We start from the raw sequence: 6,000 nt of genomic DNA on the forward strand, positions 1-6,000 counted from the left end.
TTAACAACTCAAAATATTCAAAATGTGAGATTGGAGCACTTTATTTTTTATATTAAGGGGACAAATGGCTTGATTGCACTATAGCCCTAAATTCCTTTGTTACTGGATACATATCAAAAGAGTGGGTATGTATATGCATTACATAATTCAATATATTTTATATTTATCATATGGAAAAACTTATAGTATATATTTATTTAAAAATATTATATATATATTCTTGTGTTTTACATAAAATATTTTGGTGTAGAATTTTCTTTTTCTTAAAAGGAGAAATTTCAAAGGAAAAGTGCTATTCTGATCATATCAGGGTACATACTATCATCATGACATTACTGTGGATATTAACCTTGACAATGTGGCTCAAGAAGCATTTGATACCCCAAAGCCAAAACCCAATCTGATTATGAGAAAAAAAAAAACTAGTCAGATCCAAACCGAGGGGTACTCTACAAAACATCTAACAAGAACATTTTATAATTGTCAAGGTTATCAACAAAGGACAATCTGAGAAACTCTCAGCGCATAGAGGAGCATAAGGAAACTTGGTAGGTAAATGTAATCTAGTGCTATAGAAGCGATTCTGTTTTTTTTTAAATTAGTTGTTCAAAACATTACATAGCTCTTGACATATCATATTTCATACATTTGATTCAAGTGGGTTATGAACTCCCATTTTTCCCCCCGTATACAGATTGCAGAATCACATCGGTTACACATCCACGTTTTTACATACTGCCATACTATTGTCTGTTGTACTTTGCTGCGATTCTGGAATAAAAAGGAGACATTAGGTAAAAACCTGAACAGGGCATGGATTTTGGCCAAAGACATGTATCAGTACTGGTTCATTAGTAATAATAAATATGTTGTGCTAATGTAAGATGCTAGCAGTAGAACCAACTTGGTGTGCAATACATGGTGACTCTGACCTTTTCTCATAACTTTTTTTGTTATCCTCAAAGTACTCTAAAATAAAACTAATTTGTATAAAAATCAAGAACTAAAACCAACAACAAAAAGCAATGTAGAAAATAATTCAGCCTCAGATTTCAAAGGAGAGAGATATACAACCTCCTTCCTACGTAGTCATTATTCTTTGTGTTTGGGGTCAGTGTGTTATAGAAGGAAGGTCTAAACATGTTTTCAGTTTATAGCACTGAGGTCTTTTTGAAATGGTCAGTCCTACTGAACACAGACAATATTAGTTATACACAGAAATTACACGTGGAGAAATAATTTAGGGACTTTCTGAAACTATAATTCTGAATCACTTAATATGGCAATCAGAATCAAATTGAAATTTCTCCTGATTCTCCTCCTTCATGTGGGGCTATGTGACAGGACTTACTTGTAAGGGGAAAAAAGGGCAACAGCTGAGGATTCGTGTCCTTAATGCCAGATGACATGCTGGGTCCAAATCTTCCAAGTGCTCCTCATGCTTAACTGTACCATTTGCTGTATAAGTGTTTTTAGATGCTTACCAAAGCACAGGGGAATGGCAGAGCAGGTACAAATTCATGAGTAAAGGGGGCCCATCATATTCTGTCATCTAATCCTATCATATTTCTTTAACCATGAAGTTTACCACATGGTTAAGCTTTGCCATACATTAATCTGTTTCTTATTGGGCTAAGATAAACTACTTTCTTCAGTTTGGAAATGTTGGCCCAGGAAATGAATCAACCACTATTTCTTCATGTCATTAGTTCATATCGCAGCCTGACACTATTAACCACTCAGTAGGCAACCACAGGGAGTTATTTATATCACACACATCGATTGCCAGTTATAAACCAGTCATATGTTATGTGAGATACTAGACCTATACTGTGTATCACTAAGGGAACAAGTCAGATTTAGTTTCAGTTCTCTTGGAGAACTGAGGCGAATGTTTGAAGGATTATTCTAATGGAGTTAAGAGAATAAGGAGTTGGGAAAATTGACTTGTAGATATCAGCAGAGGCAACTATTAAGGAAAGGCTAATTGTGTTGAGAACCAGAAGAAGAGAGGACTTTATAGATGAAGAGTGGGGGAGAGGATTCTAGGCAAAAAGAAGAAAGTGGTGTCTGCATGACACACCTTAACGGAAGTTGCTATACACAATAAAAGTAATATTTGCATCAGGAAATACTCAAGTACTAGAAAATTTTTAAAAGGGGGCAAAATCAAAAGGTAGATTGGAAATGGCTCTATCAGTTGTCCTTTCTAGACTGGGGAGAGAGAGAGAAAGGGCCTGAAAAATTTTAAAACTCATTTTAAAACTCATACTTTACAAGTGTGTGCTTGTAAAGTAGAAATACTGTTTATCTAGCAGAAAGGAATATCAAATAGGTGATCACATCTTTAAAAAAATATCAAGAGTATAAGGTTAAAATGTGTAATGGATTTTACCTGCCTGTATCATGCTCTTAGGAAGGGGGAGATAGGAAATGTTATTTTCACTTTGTAGGAAAAACATTGAAGAAGAGGAGTATTGACCTGGTCAGCATCAGTAATTCAGTGTGTTTCCTACTTCCTACCAATCATTTTGCCCAAGTAATCAATTTTTGTGTGGGTGTGTACACAATAATTCCTCAAGAGCATTGACACTTATTTTTGCATTTATTGCAGATGGGAACTGTTAAAGCTTTCTTGTAAAATCTTGTAGAATTAGACTTGAATTTGTTGTCATAAGCCCTTTATACATTCCTGAAAAAAAAAACCAGAGGCTTGTTGGTTAGTACTTAGTATGCAATAATCATGAAATTTTTAAGTTCTTGATATAAAATATCTTTTTATTTGTAAGACCACATTTTTTGGCATAATGAGGTGCTAAATTATGCTTAAAAAACTTTTATCCCTTCCCATTGACAAATTTCTTTAAGCCAAATCAAAATTAACTTGGGTTTGTGAATTAACCTCTGTGCATGTGTATAAACACCAAGATATTAAAAATAGTTATTTTTGAGGGGTAGAATTATGAATTAATTTCTTTTTTGTTTATATATATATATATATATATATCTTCCTTGACTATCATTTGCTTATCTAAATATATTAATAATAAAATAGACAAGTCTAAATATGTCAAAATACTCTGCTGTCATGTATAACTAAAAAGAACAAATAAAAAATAAATTAAAAAGTCAACTTGTTAAAGCCTCACTTAAGGCACAGAATACTTTTTTCTTTGTACGTACATAGCTCAGTTTGTATGTGTGAGATAACTACTTGAAAGCTTTCCAGGGGCAAGCACTTGAAGCTATGGCCTCATTCCAGGTCACAACAGTTCCTCCTCTTGATTTTAGCCCTTAGTTGACATCTCTACTCTGCCCAATATGTTTGCTTACCCAAGTTCTTTTGCCTACAGTTTATTTCCTTAGCTGAGTTGTCTAAGCATCACAATCCCCATTTGGTGGATGAGAGCTACATGGAAATCACATCTTCTTATTAACTTTTTCCCCTCAACAATTTGAACAAAAAGTAATTCCTGGTTCTGAAAATTTCAAGACCTAGTTAGTAGCATTTATTAAGCACACAATACTCTAGTCTCAATTTGCCTCATCAGCAATCAGATTACATTTGTGATTGGTTCAGAGCATGATGTTGCATAAAGCCAAACCTCAAAGCTAAGGCAAGTGATGAATGGTTGAAGTGTTCCACTACTAGAATATTGGCTAGGGAGATCTAGTTTACTACTTAGCTATGTGACTACTGATGATTGTCTTAGATTCAGAGAGACTTAAATATAAAATCAGAGGAATGATATGGTGAGATTCAATATATCTTTTTTACTGAAAATTTTCATAGATTTTGTTTTTAGCCCAGTATTATTATTATTAATGGTCATCTATTGAGAATTCATGTGCATCATCTCCCCTAATCCTCACACTATGAGGTAGGTATTATCTTTCTCCTTTTCTAGATAAAAAAGACTTTGGCAAAGCAGTGTGCTAGTTATACATAATGGTAAAATGTCAAAAACAGAAATAGAGTCCAGTTTTGATGCAAGCTAAACCCTAAGCTCTTAAGTACTGCTACCTACTAGCTGAAGGAAGGAAATTTAATTACATTTGAAAAACTATGGGTATTGTACCTCAGCTATGCAATTTTGGTAGATTTACATGTTGACTTGTAAAGCCACCCCAATGTGAGGTCATGTTTCAGAAGAACAGGGGCTCAAAGAAGGAAAAGAAAAACTGGGATGTTAACAATGCCAATGGCTGATATCTTGTGTGTACTGGTAATCACAAATTGGAAGAGTGCATAGTAACCAGAGCATCATGAGCCTGACACTTATAATCCAGAGAAAAGCTTATATATGATTAGTCACTAATGGAATCCCCTTAGAAGGAACTTATGAAATGAAACAATGATGGCCAACAAGGCTAGGTTTGATATGTCCTCACGGTTCCCTGATGTCCCTTTTGATTCTCTTGTCTTACGGGTCATGTTCTAGTCAAACTGACCTTCCCTCCTCAGGTCTGTCATTGCTGTACCCTCTGCCTGGAACATTTTTCTTGTACATTCTCTCCTGGATGCCTCCTGAGATCGTTTAGATTTTAATCCAAGTGTTATCTCCTCAGAAAAACCTTACCTAATCATGCTATTTTAAGCAGTCTTCAGTTGGCCATTATTTAACCCAACATGCACATTTTTTCATGTTCTTTATAATTTTTAATTTTCATATACATTTAGGAAAAGAGCTCCTTGGGATTGGGACTCTTATTTGCCACCGAGTCATAGTAACCTCAAAAAAAGTACATATTTTTTTATGGAATGGATGAATAAATGGATGAAGTGATGTTATCTACTTTGGTATTGTCCAATTATAATGGAAGTATACAGTTTAAAGCTCCCAAATTTGAGCATTAAGATGATCTTGGATAGCTAAATGTGGAGGATGGAGATGAGAAGATTCAATTACTAGAACCCATTCTGAAAAAATAAGGGCCTTAGCATTACTCCGTCTAAGGAAGGAAAATATTTGGCTTAATTATGTAAAGTGTCACTATAATGACCATAGTCAGTAGCTGTTCTTAATAGAGACTAACGAAGATGAGTGGAAAGGTTTTCAGTTAAAAATAACTTACTAACTAGGGATTATAGAATTCTCCAAAATGTGTTATGAAATACTGTCAACTACTTTTTCTTCAGAATAGATGGGTACTCGAGTGCAAGCTTGATAAAAGACTGGAACTGGATAACAAAGATGATTTTAAAAACACACTTCTTTCATCACTAAGTTTTTAAGCAGCGTTGTTTTTGCAGCACTCAATAAATCCAATCCTTGTGTAAGTAGGAGCCTGGTGTTATTTTTCTCCTTTTGCTCTTCGAGTTACCTTGTTAGGGGTCATGCCACAGCTGGGGCCAGTACTCAGGAATCTTGTCTTACCAAGGAGATAGTAAGCCGTGTGGAAACGGAGTCAGCGCGATTCTTCACATGGTTAGCATGCTACTTCCCTTAGAGCTGGAGGTGTAGGGTTTCTCAAGGAAGAACATTTAAAGTGATTAAAATTGCTCAGAGCTTGCTTCATTGTGTAATTCTGATACTGTAGTATGTGATTCTGGCAAGAGGGGGAGCATGAAAGGGACAGAAAATCCCAGATGGTGGCATGGAAGGGCAACAGGATACAGAGGCCACCTCAAGAAAGCGGGCTGTCGTGGTGAGAGAACAGTAGGGATTGGTCAGACTCTCCAGACTCCTTGGTTACCTCCTAAGAAGGAGAGTTGAAAGTGAAAATGCCCAAGGATGGTGCCTGCCCTGTAGTCCACAAGTGTTCTATGTGTTTATATAGAGCAAACTGGAAAAAAGAAGCTTTGGGGAGCTGATATTTATAAGAATAAAGTGTAAAACATCTTCCAAGACAAAAGGATTAAGAAGAAATACCAAACATGTGCATATTTTAAGATTGAAAAGTTCCACCCCTAGGCATTCACTCTACAAAAATGTGTGCATATGTACACAAGGATGTGCATAAACATCCCTGGCAATAGTGCTCACAGTAGTGCAAAAT

The sequence above is a fragment of the Spermophilus citellus genome, assembly GCF_964194105.1.
Source record: "Spermophilus citellus genome assembly, chromosome: 11".
NCBI classification, from domain to species: Eukaryota; Metazoa; Chordata; class Mammalia; order Rodentia; family Sciuridae; genus Spermophilus; species Spermophilus citellus.